This window comes from Monodon monoceros, unplaced genomic scaffold (genome assembly GCF_005190385.1).
Source record: "Monodon monoceros isolate NGI ecotype Baffin Bay Population unplaced genomic scaffold, NGI_Narwhal_1 Super_Scaffold_18, whole genome shotgun sequence".
NCBI lineage: Eukaryota > Metazoa > Chordata > Mammalia > Artiodactyla > Monodontidae > Monodon > Monodon monoceros.
Window position 1 is genome coordinate 98052489 of NW_021703774.1, and position 18471 is coordinate 98070959.

General features: G+C 42.3%; 1 pseudogene; it reads left to right on the forward strand.

Annotated features, from left to right (window-relative positions):
* Positions 1 to 18471, forward strand: part of LOC114899950 — a 113158-nt pseudogene that overhangs the window by 2927 nt on the left and 91760 nt on the right.

Below are 18471 nucleotides of genomic sequence, written 5' to 3' on the forward strand. Positions count from 1 at the left end.
TCGCTCCCCCTCTGTCTCCTCTCCAACCCCATCTGGGCCCCCAGTGCTTCTGGAGCACTTTGGTCGTAACATTTTCTCCTCTTCCACGTGAATCTCTTCATCCCCTCCCTCACGCTGCCTCTTTTGCCAATCTATCTCTAGGTTTCTCATGATTCTCACACTTGTCTTTCCTGATTTTCTAATCCAACGCTTTGGCACCTTCCTTAACTTCTAGCCAAAGATCCTGGACCCTTGCTCCTGTCCCAGACCAGCCAGGGATGCAGCTAGAACCACTCAAGTTGCCTGCTTTGCTTTCAAGTGTCTGACCATTACCCTTTGGGTCAGGTACTCCAGGTGCAGATTAAGGCTTGAGCTAAGCTTCAGCTGGTGTGTCTTATTGATGCTGTGCTTTGGGGCCAGCACCTGAGAAAGGTCTGGTTTCCCAGCCTTCGTTCCATGTTTCTCAAGCTTCCTTCCCTTTCTCACCAGCTCCTGTGGCTGAGTTCCCAGCCTGCTTTGAACCATAGCCTGACACCCTATGGTTAAAATACTGTGATGTTGGACTGGGATAAAGCAATTTCCCTTCCAGGAATTACGGCTCACCTTAGAGAGGCAATTAGTAGAGGCTCCAGAGGGGCCAGGACTGTCAACCCAGGCCTGCGGGATCTTTCATCATTCTTGCCTTTCCTGTCAGTTGTGAAGACTCATCCCTCAGATTGGAAGCCAGAAGTAAGATGGATACAAGGGGTCTTGGGTTTGAACTTTGGTCTTTGTAGTTGGTCCAGGAATGGTTCAAGATGCACTTGACAGATAAGGGGGCTGCAAGGGGCCATTTGGCTATGAGATAGGGAAGGGGGTGGGAGAAGAGAGCCACGAAAGGTATGTGTGTAAAGGAGTCTCAGCCCTTTGGAGCTGGGTTGAGGTAATTTCAGGATGAAAGAGTTGGAGGCTCAGAAAAGTCTTTCTTTTCTCCTTTAAATCTTTGGACAGAAATCTGGTCTCTGGGACCTTGATTCTTTTTAGCCCATCTCTGTTCAGCAAGGATTGACTAAGCATTTACTTTGTACCAGGACTTGGCCAACCCTAGGGGCACAAACACCAAGCAGGAAGATTTGGCCCTTCAAGGTCACGCTTACTTGGGGGTTGGTGATGAGATATGAGACACGTGATGAGGGTTCTTTGCCCAGCGTGATGTTTCCTGAAGCCTTCCTGGGAAAGGCTGCCTGAGTGCAGGGGCAAAGGATGAGTAAGAGATGGCGAGGCACAGAAAGGTAGGGAGGGCATTCCAGGCAGGGGACACAGCAGGGATAGAGGCCTGGCTGCGTGGAACCACACAGAGAACCCCAAGCAGTGTAGCGTGATTGGAGGAGTGTGAAGTGAGGGAAGGAGGGTGTGGTGAGTCTAACAGCAGAGCGTGTCAGGCCCGGCCTGCCACACCAAGGAGCTGCTTGTCCTGTGGTTATGTCTTTCCCGTTCACCCTCACTTTTTAGGACAGCTTTTAGAGAATGCTGCCCTGCCCTGGTTGTGCTCAGAGGACTTGAAGGAGGGGGGCTTGTGTTCTCCTTGTACCTCAGCAGGGCCGGAAGCAAGAGTGACAACCTTGGGGCTGGGCTTGGTGAGGGCAGCAATAATCAAGTGAGAAAACTCTCATGGGGAAGTGAGACAGTACAGCCTCCAGGCTCCCAACGAAATGTGGTCCTTGGAACACAGCTGCCCTCAAGCCCGAAGGGCTTTTCAGTTTGGTCATTTTTTTTTTATTACAAAATGTTCTATATATTACATTACATTGTGTTAATGTATTCCTTTGTATGTATCAAGTGTTGAATAGCATTGTATGTAACATATATATGTTACATATTTCACATGTGCGAGTTCTAAGGCATGTTAACATGAACACTCAGAGTCCACCAGCCAATCTCAGAGCTGGAATATTACCATGATGTTCCTCCTTGAACACACCCCTGCCAAACCTTCAATCTCGGAGGTAACCAATGTTCTGAATTTTGTTTATCAATCTCTTGCTTGAGCCTACTTATCTCACATTATCCTGTTCCTTATTATAATTTAGTTTGCTTTTCAGGGGATGTTATAAAAATGGTGGTGTATGGTATAGAGTTATTTGGAACTTTTTCACTCATAATTGGGTTTTTTTTTCATGCTTGGTTTTAAAAGTGAGGCTGGTTCTTCACAGGCTTAATCAATTTAAGCACAGACTTTCTGACTGTAATGTGGAAGAGCAGGACAATCAGATTCCCGAGTTCTCAAATTCTGTTGAAGATAAAATGCTTGTGCTGCTAGGGGCTGACTGCTTGGTCTCATTTGTTGGCTTTCCTTTGTCCCACCACTTTCACTTAGTCTGATTGTAATGTTGTGTAGTAATCAGATCTCTTACCTCCCAGGTTTCTATATTTGTGCGCTGCAGAGCCATCCTATGAATGACTTTGAGACACTTCCTGCTTCCCCTCACCAAGCGTTTGTACCTGTCTCTAGGACACCACTTGCCAAAGCCTTTTATGTCCATGCAGGTCTTCAGAAACCATTTCCTTCTTTCTGTGTCTTATGATGGATACTGAGAGTTCCAGCGGCAAAGCCATAGGAAAGCCTTCATAATGGTTCTTTGATGGGGCTGGAGACTGAGCGGAAGGAAGTTTATGACCTGATTCCTCTTGCGTGTTCTGAGCAACGTTAGGCCTTGTATTACCTTCCCAGGGCCGTTGCAATTAATTACAACACATTTGGTAGCTTAAAACAACAGAAATTAATTTTCTCCCAGTTCTGGAGCCTAGAAGCCTGAAATCAAGGTGCCAGCAGGACCATACTCACTCCGAAGGCTCTAGAAGGCGAGGACCCTTCCTTTCAGATTCTAGTGGCTTTAGTGTCCCTTGGCTTGTGGCTGTATCTCTCCAATCTCTGCCTCTCTTCCCATGGCCTTCTTTTCTGGGTTGCCATGTGTCTTTTTTCTGTCTTTTTTCTGTCTTTTGTAAGAACACCCATCATTGGATTCAGGGCCCACCCTAGTCAATTCAGAATGACCTTATCTCCAGATTCTTACCTTAATTATCTTCATTCCAAGTAAAGTCACATTCTGAGGTTCCAGGTAGATGCGTCTTTATTTTGGGGGGAGGGGTGACATTATTTACTCACTGCAGACCTGCAGATGCTACTTGAAGATGTCCTGTGGTTGGATACATTTTGGAAGTATTCTCTACACCCCTCTCAGAGCACCACACTGTGCACCAGTGTATCTGGACCACAGTGTGTGTGTGTGTGTGTGTGTCAACAACTATAACACTGCTTTGGGAAGTGCTGTTAGGGACTATACATTTTTGGAGGACGTGGCAAACTTAACTTGTGTTGAAATATTCAGGGTCTTAGAATGGATGGAATTATTTTCAAGCACCTGGAAAGCCCTCCTTCCCCATACCTACCTACCTGATCAATGCTCCCTCACATTTCTTAGACAAGAAAGCCTTTTAGCTTACACTGAAGGAAAACTTCAAGTACAAATGGCCCTGGAGAGGGCATTTGAGCAACATCTCCTTACTAATGCGAATGACTAACATCAGAGCCTTTCTTATCCAAGGTCTTGGTAGAGGGAGGAAGAGACCAGGACCTCGAAGCCACCAGGGCTTCTGAAGTCCCAGGGGTGGCAGGACAGGAGCCCAGAAGTCAAACTTCAGCTTCCTTCCTTTTAACCCATTCAGGGCCAGTGCTTTTTATGCACAACGCAATACATTTTACGGCTAGAAGTCCTCATCTGTTTAACCTGAAATATAAGACTACCTTTGCATTCTGACACCAATACCCGATTCATTAAGATCCTGTCTGTTTTTGCTTTTTGCCAGATATCTGATATAAATATCAGAATTTTTAATGGATACAAGCATACACTTCTAGAAGGCAGATTGAATTTTGTTTTATAAAATTGTACTGTATATGATTACCTGTGACACTTCTGTCTTCTTATTCAACAGGTAACCTGTCCCTTTGCATTAAACGGGCCACGTTGTGTCGTTGGTTGGAAAAATCCACCAACACAAATGTGCTCTGATTTTTAAGTTCTTACGTGCAACTCTTCTGAGAGAGACATTTGCCTATTTCTTCTGAATTTTATCAATCTAAAAATCTTATCTTTTTCTCTTCTGGGCTGGGGAAAGAGGAACAGGAAAGGAGAGAGAAAAGGGAGTGGGAGAGTGGTGGTGTGAGGGGAGAAGCAGTGGATGGAGAATGTGGAAGCTCTGTTACCAGCTGTAGGTTTTAGGCAAGTGCTCTTTCCCTCTGGGCCTCTTTGTAAAGTGAGAGAGGAGGGCCACGTTCTGTCTCCTTCCAGCTCTGAAATTCTGTGATTTAAAATTACATGGTAGAGGTATGGAAAGTAAGAACCCAAAGTAAGTAGAAGGAAGCAAATGACAAAGATGAGCAGAAATAAGTGAAGTAGAAATGAAAATATCATAGAGATGGTCAATAAAAACAAAAACTTATTCTTTTTTTAATAGATGAAGAAATTTTTATTTTTTAAAATACTTATTTAATTAGTTTATTTATTTTGGCTGTACCAGGTCTTCGTTGTAGCATACAGGATCTTTTAATTGCGACATGTGTGCTTCTTAATTGTGGCATGTGGACTTCTTAGTTACAGCACACGGACTTTTAGTTGCGGCAAGCGAACTCTTAGTTGCGGCATGCGAACTCTTAGTTGCGGCATGTGGTATCTAGTTCCCTGACCAGGGATTGAACACGGGCCCCCCCTGCATTGGGAGTGTGGAGTCTTACCCACTGGACCACCAGGGAAGTCCCCAAAGCTTATTCTTTGAAAGACTGAAAAAAGAAAAAAAGGCAAGCCTGTGTCAGACGGATCATAACTACAATAGTTTTCAGATAAAATATCCAAAATACCCGGTGCGTAATAAGAGATAGATACTAATGACACGATGATTGGTGATGTGACACCTCCCTATGTTGCTATCCTTTTTTCTTCCATACTCCTTAGTTTTCCTCCTTTAAAAATTTATATTTATTCTTAATTTCACCTTTATTCCATAGCCACATATCATATCTGATACGGGCACTCACTCTGTTAGAAACTTGGGGTAATAAAGAGATTATAACCTCAAAGCCCTGGTATTGAGGGCCGATGCCGTTTCCACTTTCTTACAACAGGTGGCACTGTAAGCCAATGGCTGCGTAGTCAAACCAGCCATAAGTTGTAGCATGTTTTTTCCCCACTAATTCTAAGATCTCTTCCCCGTCTTCCTTCCTTACTTCCTCCCTCCCTCCCTCCCTCCCTTTCACATTTCCAAAATTGGATGCATCTTTCACTCAACATATGGATTTACTGTAGAGTTTTATGCCCCCTGAAAGCTGTTATCAAAACGATGTTAAATCTCATTAAATCTTAATATTGTCTTAGAATGGAAGACATTCAATATGTTATGAACTTATGAATCTGAAATGAATTGATTACCTGTAGAGAATGTTCAAAATCACTGGACACAAGTGAATTGAAAGTGGTGCATTATTTAGTTATCTAGGAATCACTTTTGCTTTGGGGTTGGACAGACTCAGTAGTTTGAAATGGAGCTTGGACACTTACTTGCTGTGTGATCTTGGACAAATTTCTTACCCTCTATAAGCCTGTTTCCTCATCTTTAAAATGGAGATAACAATGGCTAATTTGGAAAATTGTTATTCTATGCCTACTGTATATCTTGGCTCAAGACAGTTTCAATAACCTCTAGCCAGGGTTTTGTAATTTTTAAAAGCTGAGGTTAACAATGAAATATGAAACAGACCTCTGTTGATTTATCAATATAACAAATAGGGAGAGTGCACCTGTGCTATTCCATGAATTAGCTAATTGACTTGGGGACTGTGGATATCGGGCCCTTGTTTGGCAGTCAACCCAGATGGCATTTTTTATCATCTCCAATGGTTCCCAGAACAGAATCTCCTGGGATGTTTGTTAAACAAGTGGTGGGTTCCTGGGCCCACCCAGAACTACTAAATTAAAAATCTCTGGAGGTGGGTCACAGAATGTGTCTTTAAAATGAGTTCTCCATATTGTTTGTAGGGAATAAAAATGTGATAACTCTGACCTAGAGTATGATTTCCTAAGACTAGTGTTGGGATCGTATTAACTTAACTTAATTTCTGTAGCACTTGAATGATATGTGATTTTAATTTGTTTATTGGTATCGGAAAAACAAAACTAAAGGACAGCTCTGGTTCTTTCTGTTCTGTTTCCCAGCATGTCACTCATCTTTCACAAGTCAATTGCAGCTGAATGGGTCTTGAACTTGCAACTAGAAGGTAAATAAATTCTGGAGATTTAATGCACAGCATAGTGATTATAGCCAACAATAATGTATTATATATTTCAAAGTTGCTAAGGGACTAGATCTTAAATGTTCTTATCACCAAAAAAATAATTTTATGACTCGATAGAGGTGTTAGCTAACGTAATCATACTGTAATATATAAATGTATCTATCAGCATGTTGTACACCTTAACTTACACTGTGTTATACGTCAATTAGTTCTCAATAAAAACCTACAACCTATGTTAAAAAAATGAATGGGTCTGCCATGACAGTGATACGGTGTAATCTCTATTGTGTGAAATAGTCAGAAAAGGATAACTCTAGATTGGTGAGTGACAGTTCTAGATAACTGAAGTTTAACCTTTTTTTTTTTTTGCGGTATGCGGGCCTCTCACTGTCGCGGCCTCTCCCGTTGCGGAGCACAGGCTCCGGACGCACAGGCTCAGCTCACGGGCCCAGCCGCTCCGCGGCATGTGGGATCTTACCTGACCGGGGCACGAACCCGTGTCCCCTGCATCGGCAGGCGGACTCAACCACTGTGCCACCAGGGAAGCCCCTAGATAACTGAAGTTTAACCTTTTTAAATGTCTACACTATTTTAACGTTTTTGGTGGAAATTATTTAGTCGACAAATACTTGCTGATGGCTTCCTAGGTCCCAGGCTCAGGTTCTCTTGTCAGTACGCTGAACACAAGGAATAGAGCACACGGTGTGTGGAGCTGGGAGACCCAGCTGGACCAGCTCTCCACACACAGCAAGGTTCCCGAGAAGAGGGCCATCAGTGCCCTCAGTCAGGACCTGTCTGGACGGGTGTTCTTCCCGCTGCCCTTCACACAGTTGTCATCAGACTTTCAAGTCTCCCATGACTTTTATGATGCCCCTCAAAATATCAAGTTGCCTGTTTCTTCCTCCTCAAACGTTCCTTCTTTCCTTCCTTCCTTCTTTCCTTCCTTCCTTCTTTCTTTCTTTCCTTCCTTTCCTCCCTCCCTCCCCCCTCCCTTCCTTTCCTTTTTTCTTCCTTCCTTCCCTTTCTTCCTTTCTTTCTTTCTTTCTTTCTCTTTCTTTCTCTCTCTCTCTCTCCTTCCTTCCTTCCTTCCTTCCTTCCTCCCTCCCTCCCTCCCTTCCTTCCTTCCTTCCTTTCATTGTGCTGGGCCTTAGTTGTGGCAGGTGGGCTCCTTAGTTGTGGCTCATGGGCTCCTTATTTGTGGCATGCGAACTCTTCGTTGTGGCATGCATTCAAATGTTTTCATTGAAGGCAAATTAAGGTGCCAAAACCCATGAATATACAGCTATCTATATATCTACAGACGTGTATACACACATACATACATATGTATGTATATTTGGGTGGAAGGTCCAGCACACTCTCGCTTCTGCACACTTGATCTACTTCTTGATCTACTTCTTTAGGTCAAAGTGGGTTTCTAGGATACAAGTAACATGACAGGAGACAAGGTCACAGTGAAGTGAGCCACACACAGTGTCGGATGTCAGCGTGGGATGAGGCAGCAGAGGGGTCCTGGCTGAGAGCATTTGCAGATGCAAGTCAACACTCACTGCCAGTAAGCACAGCTGTCATTGTCACAGAGCTTAGGACAGCGCTCAGAGCGTGGGAGAATATAGATTGCCATCTGCTGTATGGGTTGGCATCTCTATTTACTTTGACAGCTTACTATTTCAGAGACAAATGGCATTTTAATGAAACAGTAGTATGGCTGCTTCAAATGGGGGCATGTGTGTCTCAACTTTCTTAATGACAGAGGGCCATTATTAGGAACATAAATATTGTACTGTGAGATCATCTTGGGACTTATTGTGAGTAATTTGTGTGGCTGGTGGTGGGCAGGTGCATTTGCCCCCCGCTGAGTGGCTCAGCCCTCTCGGTGCTGTGACCATCTTTGCGTCCCAGGGTCTTCTTGTCACTGTGTGAGCCTCTTGCCCCTCCTGGCACCTTTCTGCTCTCTGATGCCCTCTTCCATCTTCTCTCTTCTCTTTCCTTTCCTCTCTCATTCTGAATTTTATTACCTTAGATGCTTTGTTTTTAGAGCCTTTTCTAACCAATGAGAATGTGTCCTGCATTGCTAACTAAGACCGTTAAATAAATTTATCCTTGCCCCAAACCAAAGCATTTTGCTGTATGTTTTTGAATAGCCTACAAAGACTATTGAATCAGGCCTCACATATATGTAGCCTCCAGATGCCAGTTTTACAGTGCATTTTATTATACTTGCTTTCATCTGCTTATCTCTAGTTCTTAGATTTTTAACAGGCTCTTGTTCTTGTGTTCAAGGCTTTTCTGGGTGCTTCTGGGTCAGTGGTTGTTCTGGACAGTTAAAGGTGCCAAAGGCCAGAGTGCAGGTCGTGACTGTATTGACCAGTAAAGCAGTTCAGACAAAGTGTTTCTCAGATTGAAATCAATGGGCTTCAGGGAGCCTGTAAGAGCACTCCAGTAGGTGTCAGGTTCTCACACTGTTCTAGGTGGTTTTTTTTTTCTTTACTATCAAAATGCAAAAGTGACCTGGATAAGCACATATGGGGCCCATCTCCCAAATGCGTGTGGTCACTACCTGGCACCCCACAGCCAGCCCCCTGGGGTGTGGCCAGGACAAGGGTGAGGAGAGTGAAGCACCCAGGGGCTCTAGGAGCTCGTGCCCCCTGAAATTTTGCACCATGGGCACTGCACCTGCCTCACTCTTGTCCTGTTTGTCTCTGGGAACCTCCAAATGTCTTCACTCCAAATACTCGGAATTCCAACCCTGAGGATGGAGCCAAATAACTTTAAGAAGAATATATGCCTCTCGTGTTCTAAGTGGTTATTAACCAGATAAAACGAACAGCTTAGAAAACGCTACCCTTCTAGTTACAGCTTGGGCCTCTTAGGCAGCATTTTGTTAGCTTATTGTTTAAGCAAATGAGAACTGATCCAGGATTTCTCATCTGCAGTAAATAAAAGTCCTATTGTGTTATATTTGGGTGTACACAAGGAAACAGGAGGATACAGAGTGAAACTGAAGTGGGCCAGAAGAAAGGGGACCAAATGCGACAAACAGAAATAAAAGCACCGGTTTTACTAAGCAATGCAAAGGAGGCTGGAAGAAAGAGAAGGCCCCCGCATGTTGAGAAAAGGAACCATCGTGAAAGTGAGACTATTTTCAAAATTAATTCAGAGGCTTGATGCAATTTCAAACTGAATCCAATAGGATTATTTGTGAGGGAGAAGTCTTGGCAAATTTAAAGTCTCAAAATTTATCTAAATGTATATTCAGACAAGATCACATCAAATTCTAAAGAAAAGGAGGAGGATGAGACTGCACCATTAAGGGAGCGCTGGTATCATCAGAGAGTAGCCCAAAAATAGTAATGGGATGGAAGGATAGAGTTCTTGGAGCAGAATCGATGGCCTAACGATGGTACATGTTATATGTACGTGAATTCAACATGTATTACAAAGAGAAAGACTAAATAAATAATAATAAATAAAATTAATCCTTGTTGGAACAAGGCTGCACATAAATAAATATATGAAATAAACAAATAAATAATAGTCATAAATAAAGAGAAGGAATCAGTATAAGTTCTCATCTCACACCATGGCCCCAAATACATTCTTCTTTTTCTTTTTTCGGTACGCGGGCCTCTCACTGTTGTGGCGTCTCCCGTTGCGGAGCACAGGTTCTCGACGCACAGGCTCCGGACGCACAGACTCAGCGGCCATGGCTCACGGGCCTAGCCGCTCCACAGCATGTGGGATCTTCCCAGACCGGGTCACGAACCCGTGTCCCCTGCATCGGCAGGCGGACTCTCAACCACTGCGCCACCAGGGAAGCCCCCCAAATATGTTCTTGATGAATTCGAGTTAAACAGATAGTACATCACAGAACAACTTCATGGATGTAAGTTTTAATATTTGTCAAACTTCTAGAAGATGAAAGACTGAGTTTCCAAGTGGTAGAAAGAAAATCATAATGGAAAATACTTGAGTACAGAACATAACGTAAAATTTCTGAATTCAGGACTTCTCTGGTGGTGCAGCGTGGTTAAGAATCTACCTGCCATTGCAGGGGACACGGGCTCTCTCCCTGGTCTGGGAAGATCCCACATGCCGCTGAGCAACTAAGCCTGTGTGCCACAACTACTGAGCCTGAGCTCTAGAGCCCGTGAGCCACACTACTGAGCCGGCGTGACACAACTACTGAAGCCCTCATCGCTGGAACCCGTGCTTCTTAACAAGAGAAGCCACTGCAATGAGAAGCCCACGCACCGCAACGAAGAGTAGCCCCCGCTCGCCGCAACTAGAGAAAGCCTGTGCACAGCAACAAAGACCCAACTCAGCCATAAATAAATAAATAAATATTGACTAACATTGTAAAAAAAAATTTCTGAATTCAAAATTAAATAAGAGATTATCATATTTGCTGCAAAGAGTTTCTAAAGACCTTGGTATACTTATTCTAAGGTATGATCATAAAGACTATAGAGAAAAATGGGCAAATGAAATAATTGGCCAGTTCACAGCAGAAGACACACAAGCACAGGTATAAACACACATATGGAAAAATGACAACTCCTGATATTAAAATGAAGCTGCAGGTATAGAACATTCATCGATGTAAACATTTTAAATACATGCATTTAAAAATAAAATGATCCGTTGCTGGAGAGAGGGTGATCTAACAGGTATGCTCACACTTAGAAGAAATTGGTTTGTGTTTACCTTTTTTTTTTTAACATCTTTATTGGAGTATAATTGCTTTACAATGGTGTGTTAGTTTCTGCTTTTTAACAAAGTGAATCAGTTATACATATACATATGTTCCCATATCTCTTCCCTCTTGCGTCTCCCTCCCTCCCACCCTCCCTATCCCACTCCTCTAGGTGGTCACAAAGCACCGAGCTGATCTCCCTGTGCTATGCAGCTGCTTCCCACTAGCTATCTATTTTACATTTGGTAGTGTATATATGTCCACGTCACTCGCTCACTTTCTCGCAGCTTCCCCTTCCCCCTCCCCGTATCCTCAAGTCCATTCTCTAGTAGGTCTGCATCTTTATTCCCTCTTGCCCCTAGGTTCTTCATGACCATTTTTGTTTGTTTGTTTGTTTTTAAGATTCCATATATATGTGTTAGCATACGGTATTTGTTTTCCTCTTTCTGACTTACTTCACTCTGTATGACAGTCTCTAGGTCCATCCACCTCACTACAAATAACTCAATTTCATTTTTTATGGCTGAGTAATATTCCATTGTATATATGTGCCACATCTTCTTTATCCATTCATTTGTTGATGGACACTTAGGTTGCTTCCATGTCCTGGCTATTGTAAATAGAGCTGCAATGAATATTGTGGTCCATGACTCTTTTTTGAATTATGCTTTTCTCAGGGTATATGCCCAGTAGTGGGATTGCTAGGTCATATGGTAGTTCTATTTTTAGTTTTTTAAGGAACCTCCATACTGTTCTCCATAGTGGCTGTACCAATTTACATTCCCACCGACAGTGCAAGAGGGTTCCCTTTTCTCCGCACCCTCTCCAGCATTTATCATTTGTAGATTTTTTGATGATGGCCATTCTGACCGATATGAGATGCTAGCTCACTGTAGTTTTGATTTGCATTTCTCTAATGATTCATGATGTTGAGCATTCTTTCATGTGTTTGTTGGCAATCTGTATATCTTCTTTGGAGAAATGTCTATTTAGGTCTTCTGCCCATTTTTGGATTGGGTTGTTTGTTTTTTTGATATTGAGCTGCACGAGCTGCTTGTATATCTTGGAGATTAATCCTTTGTCAGTTGCTTGATTTGAAAATATTTTCTCCCATTCTGAGCGTTGTCTTTTCACCTTGTTTATGGTTTCCTTTGCTGTGCAAAAGCTTTGAAGTTTCATTAGGTCCCATTTGTTTATTTTTGTTTTTATTTCCATTTCTCTAGGAGGTGGGTCAAAAAGGATCTTGCTGTGATTTATATCATAGAGTGTTCTGCCTATGTTTTCCTCTAAGAGTTTTATAGTGTCTGGCCTTACATTTAGGTCTTTAATCCATTTTGAGTTTATTTTTGTGTAATTAGGGAGTGTTCTAATTTCATTCTTTTACATATACCTGTCCAGTTTTCCCAGCACCACTTATTGAAGAGGCTGTCTTTTCTCCAATGTAAATTCGTAGCTCCTTTATCAAAGATAAGGTGACTATATGTGCGTGGGTTTATCTCTGGCCTTTCTATCCTGTTCCATTGATCTATCTTTCTGTTTTTGTGCCAGTACCATAGTGTCTTCATTACTGTAGCTTTGTAGTATAGTCTGAAGTCAGGGAGCCTGATTCCTCCAGCTTCGTTTTTCTTTCTCAAGATTGCTTTGGCTATTCGGAGTCTTTGCATTTCCATACAAATTGTGAATTTTTTTGTTCTAGTTCCGTGAAAGATGCCAGTGGTAGTTTGATAGGGATTGCATTGAATCTGTAGATTGCTTTGGAGAGTATAGTCATTTTCACAATGTTGATTCTTCCAATAAAAGAACATGGTATATCTCTCCATCTGTTTGTATCATCTTTAATTTCTTTCATCAGTGTCTTATAGTTTTCTGCATACAGGTCTTTTGTCTCCTTAGGTAGGTTTATTCCTAGATATTTTATTCTTTTTGTTGTGATGGTAAATGGGAGTGTTTTCTGAATTTCAGTTTCAGATTTTTCATCATTAGTGTATAGGAATGCAAGAGATTTCTGTGCATTAATTTTGTATCCTGCTACTTCACCAAATTCATTGATTAGCTCTAGTAGTTTTCTGGTAGCATCTTTAGGGTACTCTATGTAAAGTATCAGTGTCATTTGCAAATAGTGACAGCTTTACTTCTTCTTTTCCGATTTGGATTCCTTTTATTTCTTTTTCTTCTCTGATTGCTGTGGCTAAAACTTCAAAAACTATGTTGAACAATAGTGGTGAGAGTGGGCAACCTTGTCTTGTTCCTGATCTTAGTGGAAATGGTTTCAGTTTTTCACCATCGAGGACAATGTTGGCTGTGGGTTTGTCATATATGACCTTTATTATGTTGAGGTAAGTTCCCTCTATGCCTACTTTTTGGAGGGTTTTTATCATAAATGGGTGTTGAATTTTGTCAAAAGCTTTCTCTGCATCTATTGTGATGATCATATGGTTTTTTCTCCTTCAATTTGTAATATGGTGTATCACATCGATTGATTTGTGTATACTGAAGAATCCTTGCATTCCTGGGATAAACCTCACTTGATCATGGTGTATGATCCTTTTAATGTGCTGTTGGATTCTGTTTGCTAGTATTTTGTTGAGGATTTTTGAATCTGTGTTCATCAGTGATGTTGGCCTGTAGTTTTCTTTCTTTGTGACATCTTTGCCTGGTTTTGGTATCAGGGTGATGGTGGCCTCGTAGAATGAGTTTGGGAGTGTTCCTCCCGCTGCTATATTTTGGAAGAGTTTGAGAAGGATAGGTTTTAGCTCTTCTCTAAATGTTTGATAGAATTCACCTGTGAAGCCATCTGGTCCTGGGCTTTTGTTTGTTGGAAGATTTTTGATCACAGTTTCAATTTCAGTGCTTGTGATTGGTCTATTCATATTTTCTATTTCTTCCTGGTTCAGTCTCGGAAGTTGTGCATTTCTAAGAATTTGTCCATTTCTTCCAGGTTGTCCATTTTCTTGGCATAGAGTTGCTTGTAGTACCGCTCATGATCCTTTGTATTTCTGCAGTGTCAGTTGTTACTTCTCCTTTTTGATTTCTAGTTCTTTTGATTTGCGTCTTCTCCCTTTTTTTCTTGATGAGTCTGGCTAATGGTTTATCAATTTTGTTTATCTTGTCAAAGAACCAGATTTTAGTTTTACTGATCTTTTCTATCGTTTCCTTCATTTCTTTGTCATTTATTTCTTATCTGATCTTTAGATTTCTTTCCTTCTGCTAACTTTGGGGGTTTTTTGTTCTTCTTTCTCTAATTGCTTTCGGTGTAAGGTTAGGTTGTTTATTTGAGATGTTTCTTGTTTCTTAAGGTAGGAATATATTGCTATATACTTCCCTCTTAGAACTGCTTTTGCTGCTCCCATAGGTTTTGGGTCATCGTGTTTTCATTGTCATTTGTTTCTAGGTATTTTTTGATTTCTTCTTTGATTTCTTCATTGATCTCTTGGTTATTAAGTAGTGTACTGTTTAGCCTCCATGTGTTTGTATTTTTTACAGAATTTTTTCCTGTAATTGATATCTAGTCTCATAGCGTTGTGGTTGGAAAAGGCATTTGATATGATTTCAGTTTTCTTAAATTTACCAAGGCTTGATTTGTGACCCAAGATATGATCTATCCTGGAGAATGTTCCATGAACACTTGAGAAGAAAGTGTATTCTGTTGTTTTTGGATGGAATGTCCTATAAATATCAGTTAAGTCCATCTTGTTTAATGTATCATTTAAAGCTTGTGTTTCCTTATTTATTTCATTTTGGATGATCTGTCCATTGGTGAAAGTGGGGTTAAAGTCCCCTACTATGATTGTGTTACTGTCAATTTCCTCTTTTATGGCTGTTAGTATTTGCATTATTATGTATTTAGGTGCTCCTATATTGGGTGCATAAATGTTTACAATTGTTATATCTTCGTCTTGGATTGATCCCTTGATCATTATGTAGTGTCCTTTGTCTCTTGTAATAGTCTTTGTTTTAAACTTTATTTTGTCTGATATGAGAATTGCTACTCCAGCTTTCTTTTGATTTCCATTTGCATGGAATATCTTTTTCCATCCCCTCACTTTCAGTCTGTATGTGTCCTTAGGTCTGAAGTGGGTCTCTTGTAGACAGCATGTATACGGGTCTTGTTTTTGTATCCATTCAGCCAGTCTATGTCTTTCGGTTGGAGCATTTAATCCATTTACATTTAAGGTAATTATCGATATGTATGTTCCTATTACCATTTTCTTAATTGTTTTGGGTTTGTTATTGTAGGTCTTTTCCTTCTCTTGTATTTCCTGCCTGGAGAAGTTCCTTTAGGAATTTCGTTGTTCCTTTGTTGTACAGCTGGTTTGGTGGTGCTGAACTCTCTTAGCTTTTGCTTGTCTGTAAAGGTTTCAATTTCTCTGTCAAATCTGAATGAGATCCTTGCTGGGTAGAGTAATCTTGGTTTTAGGTTTTCCCCCTTCATCACTTTAAATATGTCCTGGCACTCCCTTCTGGCTTGCAGAGTTTCTGCTGAAAGATCAGCTGTTAACCTTATGGGGATTCCCTTGTGTATTATTTGTTGTTTTTCCCTTGCTGCTTTTAATATTTGTTCTTTGTATTTAATTTTTGATAGTTTGATTAATATGTGTCTTGGCGTGTTTCTCCTTGGATTTATCCTGTATGGGACTCTCTGTGCTTCCTGGACTTGATTAACTATTTCCTTTCCCATATTAGGGAAGTTTTCAACTATAATCTCTTCAAATATTTTCTCAGTCCCTTTCTTTTTCTCGTCTTCTTCTGGGACCCCTATAATTCGAATGTTGGTGCATTTAATGTTGTCCCAGGGGTCTCTGAGAGTGTCCTCAATTCTTTTCATTCTTTTTTCTTTATTCTGCTCTGCAGTAGTTATTTCCACTATTTTATCTTCCAAGTCACTTATCCGTTCTTCTGCCTCAGTTATTCTGCTATTGATCCCTTCTAGAGAATTTTTAATTTCATTTATTGTGTTGTTCATCACTGTTTGTTTGCTCTTTCATTCTTCTAGGTCCTTGTTAAACGTTTCTTGTCTTTTCTCCATTCTATTTCCAAGATTTTGGATTATCTTTACTATCATTATTCCGAACTCTTTTCAGGTAGACTGCCTATTTCCTCTTCATTTGTTAGGTCGGGTGGGTTTTTACCTTGCTCCTTCATCTGCTGTGTGTTTCTCTGTCTTCTCATTTTGCTTAACTTACTGTGTTTAGGGTCTCCTTTTCGCAGGCTGCAGGTTCGTATTTCCCATTGTTTTTGGTGTCTGCCCCCAGTGGAGGTTGGTTCAGTGGGTTGTGTAGGCTTCCTGGTTGAGGGGACTACTGCCTGTGTTCTGGTGGATGAGGCTGGATCTTGTCTTTCTGGTGGGCAGGTCCACGTCTGGTGGTGTGTTTTGGCGTGTCTGTGGCCTTATTATGATTTTAGGCAGCCTCTGAGCTAATGGGCGGTGTTGTGTTGCTGTCTTGCCAGTTGTTTGGCATAGGGTGTCCAGCACTGTAGTTTGCTGGTCGTTGAGTGGAGCTGGGTCTTGGCATTGAGATGGAGATCTCCGGGAGATTTTCACCATTTGATATTATGTGGAGCTAGGAGGTGTCTTGTGGACCAGTGTCCTGAACTTGGGTCTCCCACCTGTGAGGCACAGCCCTGATGCCTGGCTGGAGCACCAGGAGTCTGTCATCCACATGGCTCAGAATAAAAGGGAGAAAAAAGAAAGAAAGAAAGAAAGAAAATATAAAGTAAAATAAAATAAGACAAAATAAAAAATAATTATTAAAAAACGTAATAAAAAAGAGAAAGAAGAGAAAAATGAAACCAAAAAACAAATCCACCAATGATAACAAGTGCTAAAAACTATACTAAAAAAAAAAAATTGGATGGACAGAACCCTAGTATAAATGGTAAAAGGAAAGCTATACAGACAAAATCACACACAGAGAAGCATACACATACACACTCACAAAAAGAGGAAAAGGGAAAAAAAAATACATATATATATATATATATATATATATATATATATATAGTTTCTCCCAAAGTCCACCTCCTCAATTTGGGATGATTCCTTGTCGTTCAGGTATTCCACAGATGCAGGGTACATCAAGTTGATTGTGGAGCTTTAATCGGGTGCGCCTGAGGCTGCTGGGCGAGATTTCCCTTTTTCTTCTTTGTTTGCACAGCTCCTGGCGGTCCACTTTGGATTTGGCCCCACCTTCGTGTACGTTGCCTGAGGGCATCTGTTCTTTGCTCAGACAGGACAGGGTTAAAGGAGCCGCTGATTTGGGGGCTCTGGCTCACTCAGGCCGGGGGGAGGGAGGGGTACGGAATGACAGGCGAGCCTGCGGCGGCTGAGGCCGGCGAGGCCGGCGTGACGTTGCACCAGTCTGAGGCGCGCCGTACGTTCTTCCGGGGAAGTTGTCCCTGGATCCCGGGACCCTGGCAGTGGCGGGCTGCACAGGCTCCCCGGAAGGGGGGGTGTGGATAGTGACCTGTGCTCGCACACAGGCTTCTTGGTGGCGGCAGCAGCAGCCGTAGCGTCCCATGCCTGTCTCTGGGGTCCGCGCTGATAGCTGCGGCTCGCGCCCGTCTCTGGAGCTCCTTTAAGCGGTGCTCTTAATCCCTTCTCACGCACCACGAAACAAAGAGGGAAGAAAAAGTCTCTTGCCTCTTCGGCAGTTCCAGACTTTTCCCAGACTCCCTCCCCACTCACTGTGGCACACTAGACCTCTCAGGCTGTGTTCACGCAGCCAACCCCAGTCCTCTCCCTGCGACCGAAGCCCGAGCCTCAGCTCCCAGCCCCGCCCGCCCCGGCGGGTGAGCAGACAAACCTCTCGGGCTGGTGAGTGCCGGTTGGCACCGATCCTCTGTGCGGGAATCTCTCCGCTTTGCCCTCCGCACCCCTGTTGCTTGCTCTCCTCCGTGGCTCTGAAGCTTCCCCCATCCGCAGTCTCTGCCTGCGAAGGGGCTTCCTAGTGTGTGGAAACCTTTCCTCCTTCACAGCTCCCTCGCACTGGTGCAGGTCCCGTCCCTATTCTTTTGTCTCCGTTTTTTCTTTTGCCCTACCCAGGTACGTGGGGAGTTTCTTGCCTTTTGGGAGGTCTGAGGTCTTCTGCTAGTGTTCAGTAGGAGTTGATCCACATGTAGATGTATTTCTGATGTATTTGTGGGGAGGAAGGTGATCTCCACGTGTTACTCTTCCACCATCTTGAAGCTCTGTGTTTATTTTTTGAACACTGTGAATCTTCTAATGTCTCCTGTCTCCCTGTCTGCATAGACCACTGGAAAGCACACTTCTATTTTGGCTCACACCTAATAAAAATACCTCTGTGAAGCCCCAAATGAAGTACAGCATAAGAGCTCAAATTCTGGAATTTAAATAGCTACTCTGTGCCTTACTGGTTTTGTAAAATTGGTCAAGTTACTAACTTTCCAGGCCTCAGTTTTCTTATCTGTAGAATGGGCATATTAATACCTCCCTCTTTGCTATGGGAAT